The 18,120-nt window shown below is 43.2% G+C and overlaps 1 pseudogene; it reads left to right on the top strand.

The window, feature by feature from the left end:
- The first annotated feature begins 2,262 nt into the window (after positions 1 to 2,262).
- LOC108085273 (uncharacterized) lies at positions 2,263 to 8,220 on the top strand (annotated as a pseudogene).
- The last annotated feature ends 9,900 nt before the right edge of the window (positions 8,221 to 18,120 follow it).

The raw sequence follows: 18,120 nt of genomic DNA, 5'->3' as shown, positions 1-18,120 counted from the left end.
AACTTATTGTAGTTATTGTTCTTGTTGTTCTTAATATATTTCCCCGAAATATTTTTATCACGTTACTTGGTCTATGCAGAAGCAACTCAAAAAGGAATGCGAAATACAACGGTACATGGGATAATGATAAAACCAAAAGAGTATATGCATGCAAGTTGTCAAAAGTATTTACACACGTTTTCTTTACGTCAAAAATATTTACACATAAATAGTTTCATCTTAAATTTAGTTTTGTTCAATTTTAATTTTCTTTTTAGCAAAAATCACGCAAGTTATTCTATTAATATTAAAACAAGAAAGAAAGCTAACTGCGCACGCCGAAGTTTGTATACCCTTGCAGATTGCAATTGGATCATTAAGAAGCAAGCCTTTCTGGTTAAATAATTAAAAAAAAAGGAAATATATAAAAGTTGTATATTTCATATCATAAATAAAATGCTGAAAACACACACAGATTTACATTCCTAGCTTTACATTTTCTCTACATTTACCTATCGCTCTCCAGTGTTGGCATCGCTAGAAGATGCCTCCAGGAGAAAGCCAGGCGAACTCCTTGCCTTTGCGAAAAACACCTTGATATTCAAGGATCTCGAAACCCGCATAAATAGTCTCTAGGTCCATCCAGAAGTTTCCCCGGATAGCTATGGGCCATATTGGCCTATGTGTGGCCCCTCGAGGGCCGTCCGGTTTAACCTAACCTAACCTAACCTATCGCAGCTATATGATACAGTTGTCCGATTTTCATAATATTTATACCAAAATACTGAAATATCTTATATCTCAAAGTAAAACAAGAAAGGAAGCTAACTTCGGCACGCCGAAGTTTGTATACCCTTGCAGATATTATTTCATTAAATTTTACCTATACTTATTGTTTAGAGTTTGACAGTTACAGTTTTACATTCCCAGTTTTACATTTTCTCTACATCTACCGATCGGTTTATATGGCAGCTATATGATATAGTTGTCCGATTTTCATAAAATTTATACCAAAATTCTGAACTAATAAAATAAGCTTATATCTCAGAGTAGATAAAAATAGGTTGAAAAACAACGAAGTTATAATGTTTTTTCTATTAATTTCCCGATCGTTCCTATGGCAGCTATATGATATAGCTGTCCGATTTTCATGAAATTTTTACCAAAATTCTGAAATAAAAAACAGCCAAGTTATAATTTTTTTTCTAAAAATTTATCGATCATTTGTATGGGAGCTATATGATATAGTCGTCCGATCCGGCCCGTTCCGACATATATAGCAGTGAGAGTATATAGAAGACTATAAGCAAAGTTTTATTCAGATAGCTTTAAAACTGAGAGACTAGTTTGCGTAGAAACGGACAGACGGACGGACGGACAGACGGACAGACGGACGGACAGACGGACATGGCTAGATCGACTCGGCTGTTGATGCTGATCAAGAATATATATACTTTATTGGGTCGGAAACGTCTCCTTCACTGCGTTGCAAACTTCTGACTGAAATTATAATACCCTGCAAGGGTATAAAAAGTATAACTTCGTTGTTTTTCAACGTATTTTCATCTACTTTGAGACATGAGCTTTTAGTATTATTTCAGAATTTCGGTAACAATATTATGAAAATTGGACAACTATATCATATAGCTGCCATAAAAGCGATCCGTAGATGTAAAGAAAATGTAAAGCAGGAAATGTATAACTGTAACTGTCAAACTGTAAACATAATAAGTATAGGTAAAATGTAATGAAACTCTGTTTTGTGTGAGTTTTCAGCATTTTATTTATGCCATGTACATATGTATAAATATACAACTTTTATATATTTTCTTTTATTTTTATTTTTTAATTATTTAACCAGAATGGCTCGATTCTTAATGATCTAATTGGAATCTGCAAGGGTATACAAACTTCGGCGTGCCGAAGTTAGCTTCCTTTCTTGTTTTCCAATAATGTCAAATTCGACACACTCAGAGATTTATGAAAAAATATTGATATAAATTCAAGAGACAATATATTGTATACCAAAAAAAAAAACTTTCCAACTTTAAAAAGCTCCTTTTTAATACAAGAACAGCTCTTGAAGATGCCGTAAAGATTGCTTATAAAAAATAAAACGTATTGAAGTTAAAGCCCTTCAAAAGTACCCAAAACTACACTTCTAAGTTTAAATATTTAAAAAACTTTACTTATAGGAATTTTTTTGAGAAAAACAGAAGTACATTTTTTATTTATAAAACTAAGTTAAGCAACATTAAAAATAATTAAGATGAATATAATATAAGCAATAAAATAATAATTTAATAATTAAAAAATTCAAATACGCCTCCTATGAACCACCGTGTAATTGGCTGAGCTCCCAACCCTGTAAAACTCGAACTATCGACTAACGTCAAATGTCATATATCGATATATCGCTAGCTCAAATGTTATCCCTAGCATTTCAGCGGCGCGAAGTTTTTGTTTTTTAGGGTTTTATGATTGTAATACGACGGTAAATAATTGCACCATTGAAACAGGGGACTGAAATGGACTTCGATACCGCTAAGGAGAACATCCAACCGTTAGCGAGCGGTCGCAACGTTAGCCTGCTGCAGGCCTCACTCAGCCTGGACTCCGCGCAGGGCCAGGAGCAAGTTGCGCAGCGCAGCAAGTTGAAGAAGGAATTGGAGAACTATACCGGCGAGGATCCCCTGGACCCATGGCACGCATACATCTGCTGGATCGAGCAGAGTTATCCGGCGGGCGGCAGCGAATCCAAATTGCAGGTGGTTCTGAAGGACTGCCTCACAAAATTCGAAAAGGATGTTCGCTACCAGCAGGACAGGCGGTTCATCAAGCTGTTTATTAAATTTGTAAGTAAGGATAATAAGTTTGTGGACTAGCCAATCTCTACCCCCTCCGTTGCACGATTCCAGGCGCAAGAGCTGAAGAACCCTATCGAGTTGTACCAGGAAATGTATAGTCGCGGGACTGGCACGATGCTCGCGGATTTCTACATCGCCTGGGCGTACTGCTGTGACTTGAGCGGCAACATGCAAAAGGCCGACGAGATCTTTCGCCTGGGTCTCCAGTGCCGGGCCCAGCCGCTCGAGGAGCTAAGGGAAGCCCACCAGCACTTCGGGTATACGGTGGGTCAGCGCATGTTGTACTCTGACGGCGAGCAGGCCGACGCAGTCAACCAAGAGCTGCACGAGCGTCGGTTGGCCTTGCAGTCGTTAAAGGGACGTCGCCAACGGGGGTCCAACACTATTACGGTGGGAAGCGTGCGTACCGGAGCTGCCGTAAAGAGCGAATTTCCGGGTGTGGTGCAGGTAAGAAATGCCGAAGTCTACGTTCCCATAAATCGGAACGTTATCAAAGTGACAGAGTCCTAGGAGTCAGAATCATTATAAGAATGATGTATATTTTTTAAAATTTTTATAATGTTGATTTCTATTATTATTAAAGCTTACAAATGTCAGTCCTACAATTACCTAAGCTCAAAAATAACCGAAACAAGAACAACTGCAGAGCGCTTCGTGTTTCTTTAAAGATCTCATTTTTCGTTCTCTTATTAACAACATATGCATTTTGCATTTTATTTAATGTTAAGAGGGTTGACCCATGTGACCGTTTACAAAAATCAAAAGTTTTCTTAGGTTAGCTCGCTTTTCTAACTTATTTTCACGTTTTTCCAACTGGTCAACATGATTTCTCAAAAACGACTTAACCGAAATTTGCACAATATGTTCAGCATACATGCGGTCATCGCACTAGTCATAGACTAGTTTATTTTGCAGGGCGTTTTTAGTTTTTTATTCCGCATTTTTCCGCATTCATCCAGATCATAATTGCATTTAAATTTTTTAAATCGACCTTCCCAGTTCGTGTTGACCTTTGTTTTTTGTGTAGTATTTTGGTTGCCAAAATATGTCGAAAATGTTATAATATTTTAACTAAAAAAAATTTAGAAAAATACTTTACTTAATAACTGGTAAAACATTCAAATTGTAAAGTTGCGCTCTTCAGAGAAAATTTAAAAAAATCGGTAAACCCCTTAAATTTATTGTCTTTTGCGTTTAATAACTTAAATTCTTCCAAATATCTCGAAACGCTTTGATTAAAAAAAATAAATCAAAAACACATATTGATATTTATATATGTATTCCCCAATATAATATGTGAATATTCGTAGGGATCTTTGTAAGAAGGACGTGTAAATTGTTAATACAAACAGTGGATACTTTCAGATGGGTGGCCCTAGCACCAGCCGCATGCAGAATTCTGATCGTAACGTGGAGGTTTTCAGAGACGAGAACGGCGCCATGCTGTCTGCGGTGCCTCAAGAGGTGAAAACAAGCCACACCTCGATCGTCGAGGCAGCTCGCGGGATAGAAAACCTCAAGGAGTCAATGCCCTGGAACAAGGCTCACGCCAAGACCCACAAGCACGGCAAAATCTTCTCCGGCGACTCCTCGCCAGAGCTGGGCTTCGATATACATGTCGACGAGTATGTTTTTCCACCCATCACCAACTACGAACGACGCTTTGACAAGCCCTTTCGATTTCCCCCCAATTTCGTGGCTAAGAACAAGCCATTGGAGACATGGGTGACCCAAGTAACAATTGAGCAGGAGCCGGAAGCAAATGCAGTGCCGTGTTATAACAAACCATTGCTATACCCGCGACCCAATATAGAACTCTCCCCCGAGGAGTATCGTGGCTACATTTATCTTAGAAGACATGAGCCGAAGCATCCGTTGGTCCTCCGTAACGACCCGTGGTGGGGCACTGGTGGGGAGCTCAGAGGAATACGCCTCTACCCAAACTTTGCCACCGCCTCCAAGCCGCAAGCGCTGGACGAGCTAGACAAGTATTTTAAACCGCCAAAAGTGCCCAACATTCAAGTCGATTTCGACCAGCTCTATAACGACGATGAGCAGACAGAGTACCAACAGGAGGAGTTGCTGGCAGCCAAGTGGCGGCAGAAACGTAATCTTACAGTTATTGGCGACTTTGATATGGATGAGACTGCATGCCTGCCCGAGGACAAAATGCCGCGCCGCAAGAGTTTCTTTCCCTCTTCCTCCAGAAAGTCAATGATGCCGCGCAGAGAGGATCGCGCGGAGGTTACGGAACCGGCAGCCCTAGGAGACGATGCTCCGGCAACGTCGTCTGATGTCTTGCGTCAACCCGCTGCCTCATCGCAACCGCCTGTTACGACCGAGCAGCCCAAGGTGCATATACTTGAGGATCCCGGTTCAACCGGTTCAACTGCAGATGTTAAATTTGCTGTGCCAGATCCGCCTCTGCGTACTATACAGATTTACCAGGACCCAGATGAGCCAGAGTCTGCGCCCCTAACTAAAGCACCTGTTTTCGACGCAGATGAAACGTGCTCTACGCAAATGTTCAACATGTTCATAAAATCTCATGGCATAAGTACGCCGAAGGGCCCGCAGAAGCAGGCTCCATCCCGGCAGTTTGGCACTGTGCTTAAGGAGCTGTCGCCGACGGAGGAGCCCGCTTCCTCTCCTACCTCGACCGAGTCTCTGGTGGATTCGCGCTCACCCATGTTACGCAAACAGCTGTCGACCATCTTGGAGACCTCGGAGCACGGCACTCAAAGTTCGGCGGCCACTAACGCCACTACTAAGTCGACCATTACCTCAACTTCTTCTTCCCCCGGCTCTCGCACTACACCCACTCTGACCGCCACCCCTGGACCACTGAGGCAGCAGCGCCTGCCTGGCCTTGATAGCTCCACAGTTAGTGAGGAACAGGAGAAGAGGGCAGGTTATAATTTTTCGCGCCGAGAGCTTTGGGAGCAAAATGCTCCCAGCGTGCCGATGATGAAATCGCTGCGTTTCCAAGAGGATAAGACTGAGACGATTCCTAGAGCTCTGCCCTGCTTTCAGGAAGACAAAACCGAAACGTTGCCGCGACTACCTGTCGGTTTACCAGAGTGCGCGATAGCAGCTGGACAACTGTCACCGCCGAAGATTCCAACGCTCGATGACGATGACCTTTGCGGGCTCTTTGCAAAGACGCCGCCAAAGATGAAGACGTTTGGCTCTTCCATTTCACAGGACGCTTCGCGGCGTATTTGCGACCGAAACACTTCCGAATTGTTTTTGCAGCCACCGAGAAGCACTCGGGACTCGATTGGTGCCTCCTTTGTTGAGACCATCGGTAAACCTTCGGCCGCACCTGATGGCTGCCAGCTGGCGGACTCCTTCATGAACGAATTGTCCTTTGTTCCCGAGACACAACCCGTGAATGAACCCGGCGCTCCGGCTACGCAACAGAAGTTCGAGATCTTCCTCGACGAGACACAGCCAGAGATGATAAAGCCAAAACCACCCATCGGCTGCAGTTTTTCCTTGGACTGCACGGTGCCCGAAACGCAGCAGTCAGTAGTGCATAAGGAAGCAGTTAAGAAGCCGGAGACTGTAGGACCATCGCACATGATCGCTTCATTCATGAACGATTGCACAGAGCTGAGTAGCTGTCCGCCACAACTTCCGTTGTCCTCGGGAACTCTGAAGTTCGCCAGCGATTCTCCCAGCTCAAGCCAAGCAAAGAGTAGTGGAGGGCACTCCGATAACTTCTTCGAACTAAATGCTGCCACGGAGATGTTTGCCACTAACATTAGCATGATTAAGAATTCCACGCTGCTTCCTCCGCCCGTAGTTTCAAATCCACCAGCTGTCAAAGCTGAGGGAGAGGGTGAGCGAGATGACAACGGAGACCTGAGCATTTATTACAAGTCCACACCGCTAACGCCTAAGCAATCGCACCGTTCCTGGTGCCATTCTGATAATGATAAATGATAGTGATACACTTCCGCAAGATCATTTCGTACACCCCAAGTTAAACATTGACAAGTCAGTCGTGATCCAAACGGTCCCCGATAACAATATAAACCCCTTTAACATAGACCTCATTGGTTCCCTGCTGGACGAAATTGACTTCTCACAGTACATCGAGAAGCTACCGCACTGCCAATTGGTGGGCCATGTCAAACGTCTGCGTCCCAATGCCCAAGTGGAGGTGAATGGCGAGCCGTTTGAAGTGGTCAAGATGCTTGACAAAGGTTCGTACGGAACTATCTACACGGGAAAACACGTTAAGACCGGGAAGAAGGTGGCTTTAAAGCAGGAGCGGCCAGCCAACTACTGGGAGTTCTACATTACCCTGGATGTTCGCAGTCGACTAAGTAGCGAGCTAATGGTAAGGTTTATGTTTTAAGGAGACGTAATGATCAATTAACTCCACTCAATACTTCTTAGTTACTTATTTTTATGTTTTCACTTATAATGATTGCGTGTCCTGCTTAATTTAAATGCTTGATTTCCGATGTAGTCTGTAATTTTCCGACTCTAAAACAAAAAATAAGGTAAATGATCATTTTATATCTTTTAGTTTTCAGCATATACACACTTTGATTATGCACTGGTGGGCAACAATTGCAGCGTCTATATCTCGGACTTCTCGGATTATGGTTCGCTGATCTCCGTGTGCAACAAAATAAAGAGTGGCACGGGCAAGAACCTGGACGAGTACGTTGTGATGCATCTAAGTTGCCAGATGCTCGACATCGTGGATCATCTGCACGCCTTGGGCATAATTCACGCCGATATTAAAGCGGACAACTTTCTGCTTATGAGACCGTAAGAACCTTAAGCTAGGTACCCTTTCACCACAAGAACTACCTATCATGTGTCTCTTCTAGGTTGTGCGCGCATCCCAATGAGGTTAGCCTGCAGCTTATTGACTTTGGCGTGTCTATCGACACCAGGCGCTTTCCGCCCAATCAAACATTCAATTATGTGCACCACCACGAGCTGTTCAAGTGCATTGAGATGCGCACCAATCGGCCGTGGACGTACCAGCTCGATTTATTCGGCCTAGTGGGTGTCATGCATGTCCTGCTCTTCGGTAGCTATATGGAAGTTGTGAAACGGAGTACGAGTGGAGTTTGGATGCCGAAAACTGCTCTTCCGCGCTATGTCCAGCGGCAGATGTGGGAGACTATCTTCAGGACGCTGCTTAATATTCGCGACTGTCGTACAATGCCCAATCTACAAGAACTGCGCATGCTGCTCAAATCCGAGCTAGCTGAAAAGGAAAAATATGTTGCCGAGGCCATTAGCAAATTCAATATGATACTGCATAAGGAGTGACCTAATTTGTATTGTTGACTATAGGTTATAAGCTCATAAAATATTCCAAGTCGTTCTAGGTAGGCTCATATAAATAAAGATTTTAAATTTATTTTTAAATCATTTTTCACAGGTACGCGAGTAACAGTGAAGCTTCCGTGGCTCCTTGAAAAAGTAATAAGCAAAATGAAATTACTAAAAGCCAAGGTCCTTAGGTTAGAGAATTAATTAATTTGATTTATTTAGACACCACTAATAGGGTCTTCCCACACACCGTCAAAGCGCATTCACCGTCCGTTGAACTAACTACCCAGAAGATTTTGCCGTTCCGAATTTTCTCAAATGGACCGCGGTTAGAAGGCATTAAAATCGTACTGTTGGTCAAATTTGCACTGTTAAGAAGAAATCAGAGTTGAAAAACTATCGCCAAACAAACGGTCGTTAGATTTAGATGCGCTTTGATGCTGGTCCATTTGGGAAAATTCCGAACGGCAAAACCTTCGTTTTGACGGTTTGACGGCGTTCGCGCAACGAGCGTTCAAAGTCTATCGAAAGATCTTCGATTGATGTGGTGGCCAGCTCGCCTTCATCGATGTTGCAGGCATGCCAGGTATTTCAATTTGGCTGCGGGGGGGCCCATGGAATCACTGAGCTTTCCTGTCGGTTTTCGCCCCCAGGTCCCAAAGGGCCACGCGGTTTACAGTAACCTAAGGAAAGCATGATAATAAATTAGATAAGAAAAAACGTTAAAACCTTCAAAAGTTAATCAAGCTGTATTTTTTACACCCCTGCAGGGTATTCTAATCTCAGTCAGAAGTCGGACGACTATATAATATGTTGGATTGGAGTAAGTAGGAGTATTAGGGACAGCCTTAATAAACATGGAGTGTACACACTAATTCCTATTTCACCATAACCGCCACTATTTCATCAGCAAAGGAGTACAGTATTGTTGTCCCACTCCAAACTCTGATCTGCCATCACTCTTTCTTTCATAATGTCCATAACCCTAAATTCGTAGAGTTGAGAGCAGTCGCTGTAGAAAACTGAACGAGGCAAGTCGAGTGCGTCCATAGTGCGAAAGAAGAATTTTCCGTAAATAATTTAAACATTTATAATCTTGTGAACTTTACCCTAAAATAAAATAAACTTAATTTGTATTATCCCTACAAATATATCTTACATATTTCTAGAAAAGAAAATTATAGCTATGAAATTTTTAACAAATTTTCATCTACTCTGAGACAAAAATCTTCAATTTTTTCAGAATTAAACTTTTTAATTTTATGAAATATAACGACTATGTATATAATATAGTCGGCATAGTAAAAATCGGAGAGTTAGTAGAAAGAAACAAATAAACCTTCGCTGTTTTTTCACCTTATGTAATGTAAATTAATGTGCCTTTAGTTTCATACGACCACAGGATGCAGCGTCGTTTCTCTGATGACCTATACATATGTATGTGGCTCTGAAAATATAATAGCTTCTGCCTAGTTTTAGAGCCCATGTTGTACTTCCTGTGAGTCGAATATAACAAATAATAAGCGATCGCAGGTGCTGCCTCAAGGGCCGAGAATGCCTTGCTCTGCCTGTGACACACATTCTCAGTTGACCAGAAGTTATAATATTCAAATTAAAGGAGTGTTATTATTCATACATTTGTTCATTTGTTCAGTACTAAGTACTTTTCTCAATTTTACCATATATAATGATATATTAAACAACCCTTTATCTTCCTTTTAGTAAAACAAAAACTTAATTTGAATGAATGCTTTTCTTAACAAAGTTTCTCGTTGCTATATGATCTTGATGGTCGCTTTTTCACTTTGCCCGAATCCGTTAACGATAAGTGGGGTGGAGTGTACACACATAACTTATATTACAATAGAAAAATGTACCAGTGTAATGCTCCGAACGAGCTGCATGGCCGGAAAAGTTGAGGGACAGGGCAGACAGCTTTTTGCTGCAAACAGCTGCAAAATAAATGTGAATTTCATGAAATAATGGCGCTAAAATACTTTATGATGCAAAATGTACGGCGCCAACAACAAGACCAACAGCAAGAGCATCCCCAACTGCACGAGGGCAAGTGAATGAGGATAAGGATGCGGATAGTGGCTGGTGGGTAGTGGATAGTTCGGCAGGGCATTCCTGAGGAAGCGGGCAGGAGCAGCATCAGCTAAGCGTTGAGCAGCTGCCACAATCAAGTCAACAAGGGCGAAAAATTCAACCATATACAAAACATGGTAAATGGACATTGTGTCCGTGTGTGTGGCAGGATCTAAGGTCATTTTCAATTTGCATAAATCAAGCGATACCATGTGCGGCATGGGTAAGGCACCAAGGCCCGGTGACAGTGGACCAGATCTGAAATATCAAAGTTTACAAATCGATTAAAAAAATTGTTGATCCCAACCAAACTGTAGCAAAATATTAAACTATTTAAGTCTCAAAATCATTTACAATATAGTTACATACATTCAAATCTAAATTGATTGCATTTCTCAATTTAAAGAATCATATATGTACATATTTCACAAATCATATAATCGCAAATGATCGTGCGTTTTCAATGCCCAAGGTATCGGCCGAACGGAACGGAACGGAAACCACAGTCCAGCACTGTCCCGGATAACCTGCAGGGATTGCAGCTACAGATGGCAGCAACTATGGGCAGCGCGGGGGAGGTCTAGGAGCTAACAGTGGTCGTAAAGTTAACCACATGCAATTGCCGCGTCCGCAAGCCCAACAGAGTCGCGCCGAGTCCTGACTGAGCCAAGCACTTTGATTTATAAGACTTTCATATGGCGGCAGAACGGTCGCTTGTTTGGATCATTTGTGAATCATGTCGGGCCGATTCTGACTTTGATTTATATGCTGTGCATATGCACAACAGTAGCTACATCATCCCACGCCACATGTCAACCGAATGTGCCAGGCATGAACACGCCGAGCGGCATTGCCCCCGGAAACGGAGACTACGAATGCTGCTGGACGCCGAACCTGAATGCAGAATGCCAAATGGAGGTTGCAAATGTCGCCCTCAGCCCGTGGAAAACATGGCGATGTAACTGAAAATATATGCATTGAACCGAAAATTGCATTGCAATGGAATTTTCCGCAGAAATGCACGTCTCTTGGTCTGTTCTCATCCGCAGACGGGGTGATTGTTACATTAACGCAATCCGCCTGAATGAGTTAGAAAATAATTAATTTTGCTTATAGGCAATAATTGCAGAGGTCGACAAAATTCAAACTTTTTTTTCTTAACACAAAACGCGACTGATTCTAAAAGTTCTTGACCTCTTCATTGCTAATTCGAAAACGAAAAGTCGCTAAGTACCAATTTTAAAAAATCGCGAGGTAAGTATGAAAAATATAGTGTTTTGACACTTTTTAAGCCTTATTAAACGTTTTCCGTTCCGTATTATACATACATACATATACTACAAGAATAGAAAAAAATATCTACAAAGTTTCATTCAGATAACTTCAAAACTAAGGGAATCATTTTCTAGACCGACTCGGCTGTTGATGCTGACCAGGAATATAAAATCGTTGACATAAATAATAATGTACATTTTTTGTTATAAACTGTAATTTTTAACTAAAAGTATTTTGACAAAACAGAATATGGATATGGATATATTTAAAATGAAATAATGAAATAGAAATTAATAAACAACAAGAAAAGAAGCTAACTTCGGCACGCCGAAGTTTGTATACCCTTGCAGATTGCTTTTCATATTTATATTATAAATTATAATGCCGAAAACAGACACTAAACAAAGTTTCATAACATTTTGCCTATATTTATTATGTTTACAGTTTGACAGTTACAGTTATACATTCCCAGCTTTACATTTTCTCTACATCTACGGATCGCTTCTATGGCAGCTATATGATATACATAGTTGTCCGATTTTCATAAAATTTATACCAAAATTCTATAAAAATAAGTAAAGCTCATATCTCAGAGTAGATGAAAATACGTTGAAAAACAACGAAGTTATCATTATTTTCGATTAATTTCCCGATCGTTCCTATGGCAGCAATAAGATATAGTGGTCAGATTTTCAAAAAAAATGTTACCAAAATTCTGGAATAATATAAAATGGCTATATCTCAAAAATGTGTAATAATATGGAAAAACAGCCAAGTTATAATTTTTTTTCTAAAAATTGATCAAACATTTGTATGGCAGCTATATGATATAGTCGTAGAGTATATAGAAGACTATATGCAAAGTTTCACGGACATGGCTAGATCGACTTGGTGGCTGGTGATGCTGATCAAGAATATACAGCTGTGTTCACTGAAATAGCAGTGCGACAGAGGAACAACTTCAAAACGTTTTTTTGTACATATTCCTTTTTGCAAACTGATCTACTGCACATTGTTTTTGTAAAGTGGAACATAAAGATAAAAATCGAGAAAAAAATTCCGTTAGATTTGCTCTATTTTTATGTTTTATTGATATTTTTTCACATATGCAGCTCGTTTTGGCCGATCACTGAAATAGCAGTTTTTAATTTTCTTTCGCAAAAAGTGCCGAAATTTCTTTTAATTTTGTAAAAAATGAGTTTCATTACGGTCGTTATTATAGTTTATACTATAATACACCTTTACAACGCAAAAAAAATTATTTTAGTGGGCGCAGGACCTCACTGATCCATGAGAGAAAGGTATCAGATAACTTTGCCTATAAAAAAGGGCAAAACATGTAAAGAGTCTCTAAATCTTTCAAATTGTTCTTTTAAAATAGTTTATAATTCATAAAATATGAACCGAACCCAAAAAAACCGAGGTACGATTCGCAAAACCACAATTGTACAGGCCCGACGCGTACTTCGCTTCAGCAAAGCTCGTCCTTTTGCATCCTCTAGGGATATATGAGCGGGAATTGGCATGGGAATCAGTCATGGGACCATTCGCCGGGGACTTATTGAATACATTTTTGATTCGCGAAGTCCATGGAAAATGTCACTGCTTGGTTACAGGCATATCAAGGCCAGATCCGAGTTCGCCAATAGCCACTTGAACTGCCACTATTCAAATGGCGTAATATCCTTTTGACAAATGACTCCAAACTGGTTTTATTTGGTGGAATAGGACAAGACAATATGTCCGTCGACCTCCAAATAGATAGTATCCTCCAAACCATACGCTGAAGACAGTAAAACATGGTGGCCTAAAAATCATGGTTTGGGTATACTTTTCATACAACGTTGTAGGTCCCGTATATATGATCGGTGGGATCAAAAACCATTATGTTTATGTCTAAATATTAAAAACTGTCTTGCAGCCGTATCCTGAGGAAAATATGCCATTAATTTGGACATTTAAGCAGGACAGTGACCCTAATCATACCAGCAAGGTGGCCAAGGAGTGGGTTCTTAATGAAAAAGTGGATGCACTGCCATGGCCTGCACAGTCCCCGGATATTATTCCGATCGAAAACTTATGGGGGACATCAAGGGCTACGTATTAAAGAAGTTTCCGACTTCTAAGCCGCAGCTTTGGCAATTTGTGCAGGAGGAATGAGGCCATATTCCCCTCAAGCGTTGCTAAGACTTGGTGGACTCCTTGCCACCCAGGTATGAGGCTATGATAGCTTCTAAAGGCTATTTAACAAAATATTAGATCATAGTCAATTAGAATTTAAGAAGAAATAGGTTTCTTATACGATATTTTTAAATTTATGAAGAATTTTAGTTTTTCACTGCTATTTCAATGATCGGCATAATATAGACCTTTTTTGTTGTTATAATCTATATCTTCTATAAGGTTTATGTTACCTAAATAAAATGATTGTGGTATTGTTAATAATTAAATACACTAAGCCTTTATGAAAAAAAAATTGTATGAAAATAGCGTTTGTAACAGTATTTTCCAATCTGAAACGTGCAGGTCCGTGGGCACTGCTATTTCAGTGAACACAGCTGTATACACTTTATAGGATCGGAAACGTCTCCTTCACTGCGTTGCAAACTTCTGACTGAAATTATAAAACCCTGCAAGGGTATAAAAATAAACCCTCCTATGGCATCTATTACCTTTTGCAAACGTATAGGAACAAATTTTACTAAATTTTTAAGCGTTTCAATGGAAATTTCCTTTTATTGTTAAGTTTGGACTCATCTTGCGTTTTATGTAAACCCATAGAGAATGATGTTGAGATTGGGATTTTACTTCCAAGTGCTTTATGGCATGAAGCATTATCCTGTTGCAGGATAAAGTCTTGCCCAATAAGTCTGTCGCCGGCAAGCAATGCGTGATGTTGACTTTATTGGTATTGGTATAGAGAAACCTTGTGGGAAAGAATACAATTTGGTGTCGTCGTTGGAACGTCTCGTTGCTACCCTGGCTACAGGGTAGACCCGTGTCACGGGCTCCGTCGATGAGTAGCCGGCTGGCTGATGTCCTGTGGTGGGGGAACTTCTGCTATCCCTTTGTTCAGGTGGTGCAACTGCGCGATGTCTGCGCGCGTTGGTCGACTTGATGGCACCCTGTTCGGGTGATGCGACTCTGCGACGAGTGTGCAGTGAGTCGACTTGTTGCTAACCTGCTACAACGCGATATGCACGTTGCGTTCGACTTGATTATGCCCTATGTGAGCGGTGCGACAGCGCGTGGCGCGTGTCGGCGTGACGGCACTCTGGGTGAGTGATGCGACTCCGCGACGAGTGTGCGGTGAGTCGGCTTGATGATGCCCGGCTTGACGATACCCTGTCCGGGTGATGCGACTGTGTGTAGTCGGCTTGACGACACCCTGTTCGGGTGATGACGCGTAGGGTGCGTGATCAGTTGCGGGCTGGCCGCTGTCGTGGTCACGGTAGGTGGGTCCGGGTGACGTCCCTCGAAGTGAGCGACCGTCGTTGCCTAAGCTCGCACCGTCCCTAACGCTTCACTGCTACCCTATATCTGCCAAGATCCGCCAGCAAGGGCCAGACCTTGTCCCCTCCTATGCTTGCTTTGCGAATGCGGCGAGCCTTACTCGACGTCCTCCCCTATTCGTGATCCGCCATCAAGGGCCAGACCAGGACCCAAGTCTATACTACCTGTACGGGCGTGGTCATACGGACCGCACTCGATACCCTGTTTCCGCGAGATCCGCCATCCAGGGCCAGACCTCGTCCCACGCCTAACTTGCTCACCGAAGCCCGCCAACTAGGGCCAGACTCCGATCCTCCCGTCTACTCCGCTAGGTCCGCCAACAAGGGCCAGACCTAGTCCCACTGCTACCTACACCTTTTCCTATGTATATTCGCTGATAAGTTTCGCCAACTAGGGCCAAACCTTTTTCTCCTGCCTGATCTTGGGTTAGTATTACTTATTCACTCACCAGTTGTCTGCTCGGCTGCTCCGCAAAAGTGAAGTTGCACTGGCCGGTGCGTCGCTTTATATAGCCGGCCGACAGCTGTTTTCCGCAGATCGATAATCGATAGTTTCCCGATGGTCGATAGGCGGGGTGTTGCCAGATCGACCATATCCATGTGATTGCCACCAGCTGTTCGGGGTTGGGCGCGCTAATTCTTTGCTGGCATTGCCACCCGGTGACAGTGTTCCCGTACTTCCTATCTTTCCCGCGCCCACCATTATTTAAATCTTGCCGTTGGTGTTCGTGTCTTTTCTTGTTTTTATTCTTAACCCTACATTTATATTTCTAATAACAAAGGAATCTTTAGTAACTTCTTGGTAACAAAATAGAGATCTTTTCCATTGGTATTTCAGGTTTCTTTGTGTTTTGTTTTATGTTGTGACGCGGGCCGTCGCACTCCCCCCTCCTTTGCCTGGCTTAGTTTTTCGTTGTCGTGAATACTTTTCCTTTTGCCGTTATCCGTGCTTCGTGTATTGTCCCGTTAATTGTCATTTTAAACGTGATCCTTTTTCCTGGCGGTCGTTTGTCCAATTTCCGTTTGATCTCTGCCGCTAGTTCCGGGGGTATTTCGGTGTTGTCTGTTCCGGGATGTGTTACTTTATCTTCGTCGTCCGCGTGAATCTCCAGTATGTCTTCGTTTTCTCTTTCCCAATCCGTGATTTTTTTGTTGCGTTTTCCATGGTGTCTGCTCGGTCTGTGCGTGGATTATCTTTCTATTCTTTCTATTCTGACGTTTCCTTCGTTTTCACATCCGTCGGTTAATATGTGTGGGCAATCCTCCGCATTGCAGTGTCGTGTTACACTGTGCCAAGAAATCTATCCCCAGTAGTGCACCTCCGATGACTTCGTCTAGTATTAGCAGCGTTACATCTGCTTTGTCTTTCCCGAGTTCTATTTTTAGACGTAATTCTTCTGTGGCCACCGTTGTAGTTCCGTCTGCCAGGTTGATCACCTCGTCTGTTGGTTGGATTTCGCCATATTTTCGGAGTTTGTCTGCCAGTTTTTCGCTTATGAAGCTTCTCGTTGCCCCTGTGTCGAGTATTCCTTCGATTTGCATGTCTGCTACTCTTACTTGGGCGATGATCTTTTGGCCGTCGAACTTAATCATTGTCTCTGGTGGTATGTCTGCGTTGGCACTGGGCGTCCCACCTGCCTCCCAGCGCCTCTTACGTTTCCCTCGTTCCTTCTGCAACAGTGGATTGTTCTTATGTTATCTCGTCTGCATACCCAACAAAACAGCCTCATCGGGTTATTGCACTGTTGTGCTCTGTGTCCTGGGTGTTTACAACGTCGGCACAGGTTGCTCGTGTTTGTTACTCCCGCCATTATTGCTTGTGTCTGCTGTGTGTATTGTGTTCCTAGGGCTTCGAACTCTCCAGTTAGCCTTAGATAGTCCTGTAGCGATTGTATTTCTCTACGTTTGGCGTATCTTTTGAACTCTATGGTGCTGGTGGTTTGCACGGCCTAGCTCGCCGGGGTCGGGGTTCGTACGGAAATTTATATGTCCAAGCCCCTCGTGTCCCAAAACAACAAGGCAGAGAGAATGATATGATTTGATGTTGACTTTATTGGTATTGGTATAGAGAAACCTTGTGGGAAAGAATACAATTTGGTGTCGTCGTTGGAACGTCTCGTTGCTACCCTGGCTACAGGGTAGACCCGTGTCACGGGCTCCGTCGATGAGTAGCCGGCTGGCTGATGTCCTGTGGTGGGGGAACTTCTGCTATCCCTTTGTTCAGGTGGTGCAACTGCGCGATGTCTGCGCGCGTTGGTCGACTTGATGGCACCCTGTTCGGGTGATGCGACTCTGCGACGAGTGTGCAGTGAGTCGACTTGTTGCTAACCTGCTACAACGCGATATGCACGTTGCGTTCGACTTGATTATGCCCTATGTGAGCGGTGCGACAGCGCGTGGCGCGTGTCGGCGTGACGGCACTCTGGGTGAGTGATGCGACTCCGCGACGAGTGTGCGGTGAGTCGGCTTGATGATGCCCGGCTTGACGATACCCTGTCCGGGTGATGCGACTGTGTGTAGTCGGCTTGACGACACCCTGTTGGGGTGATGACGCGTAGGGTGCGTGATCAGTTGCGGGCTGGCCGCTGTCGTGGTCACCGTAGGTGGGTCCGGGTGACGTCCCTCGAAGTGAGCGACCGTCGTTGCCTAAGCTCGCACCGTCCCTAACGCTTCACTGCTACCCTATATCTGCCAAGATCCGCCAGCAAGGGCCAGGCCTTGTCCCCTCCTATGCTTGCTTTGCGAATGCGGCGAGCCTTACTCGACGTCCTCCCCTATTCGTGATCCGCCATCAAGGGCCAGACCAGGACCCAAGTCTATACTACCTGTACGGGCGTGGTCATACGGACCGCACTCGATACCCTGTTTCCGCGAGATCCGCCATCCAGGGCCAGACCTCGTCCCACGCCTAACTTGCTCACCGAAGCCCGCCAACTAGGGCCAGACTCCGATCCTCCCGTCTACTCCGCTAGGTCCGCCAACAAGGGCCAGACCTAGTCCCACTGCTACCTACACCTTTTCCTATGTATATTCGCTGATAAGTTTCGCCAACTAGGGCCAAACCTTTTTCTCCTGCCTGATCTTGGGTTAGTATT

This window comes from Drosophila kikkawai, chromosome 2L (assembly GCF_030179895.1).
Source record: "Drosophila kikkawai strain 14028-0561.14 chromosome 2L, DkikHiC1v2, whole genome shotgun sequence".
In the NCBI taxonomy this organism is placed as follows: Eukaryota; Metazoa; Arthropoda; class Insecta; order Diptera; family Drosophilidae; genus Drosophila; species Drosophila kikkawai.
The sequence above is the reverse complement of the archived record's forward strand: the minus strand, read 5'-3'. Positions and strand labels throughout refer to the sequence as shown.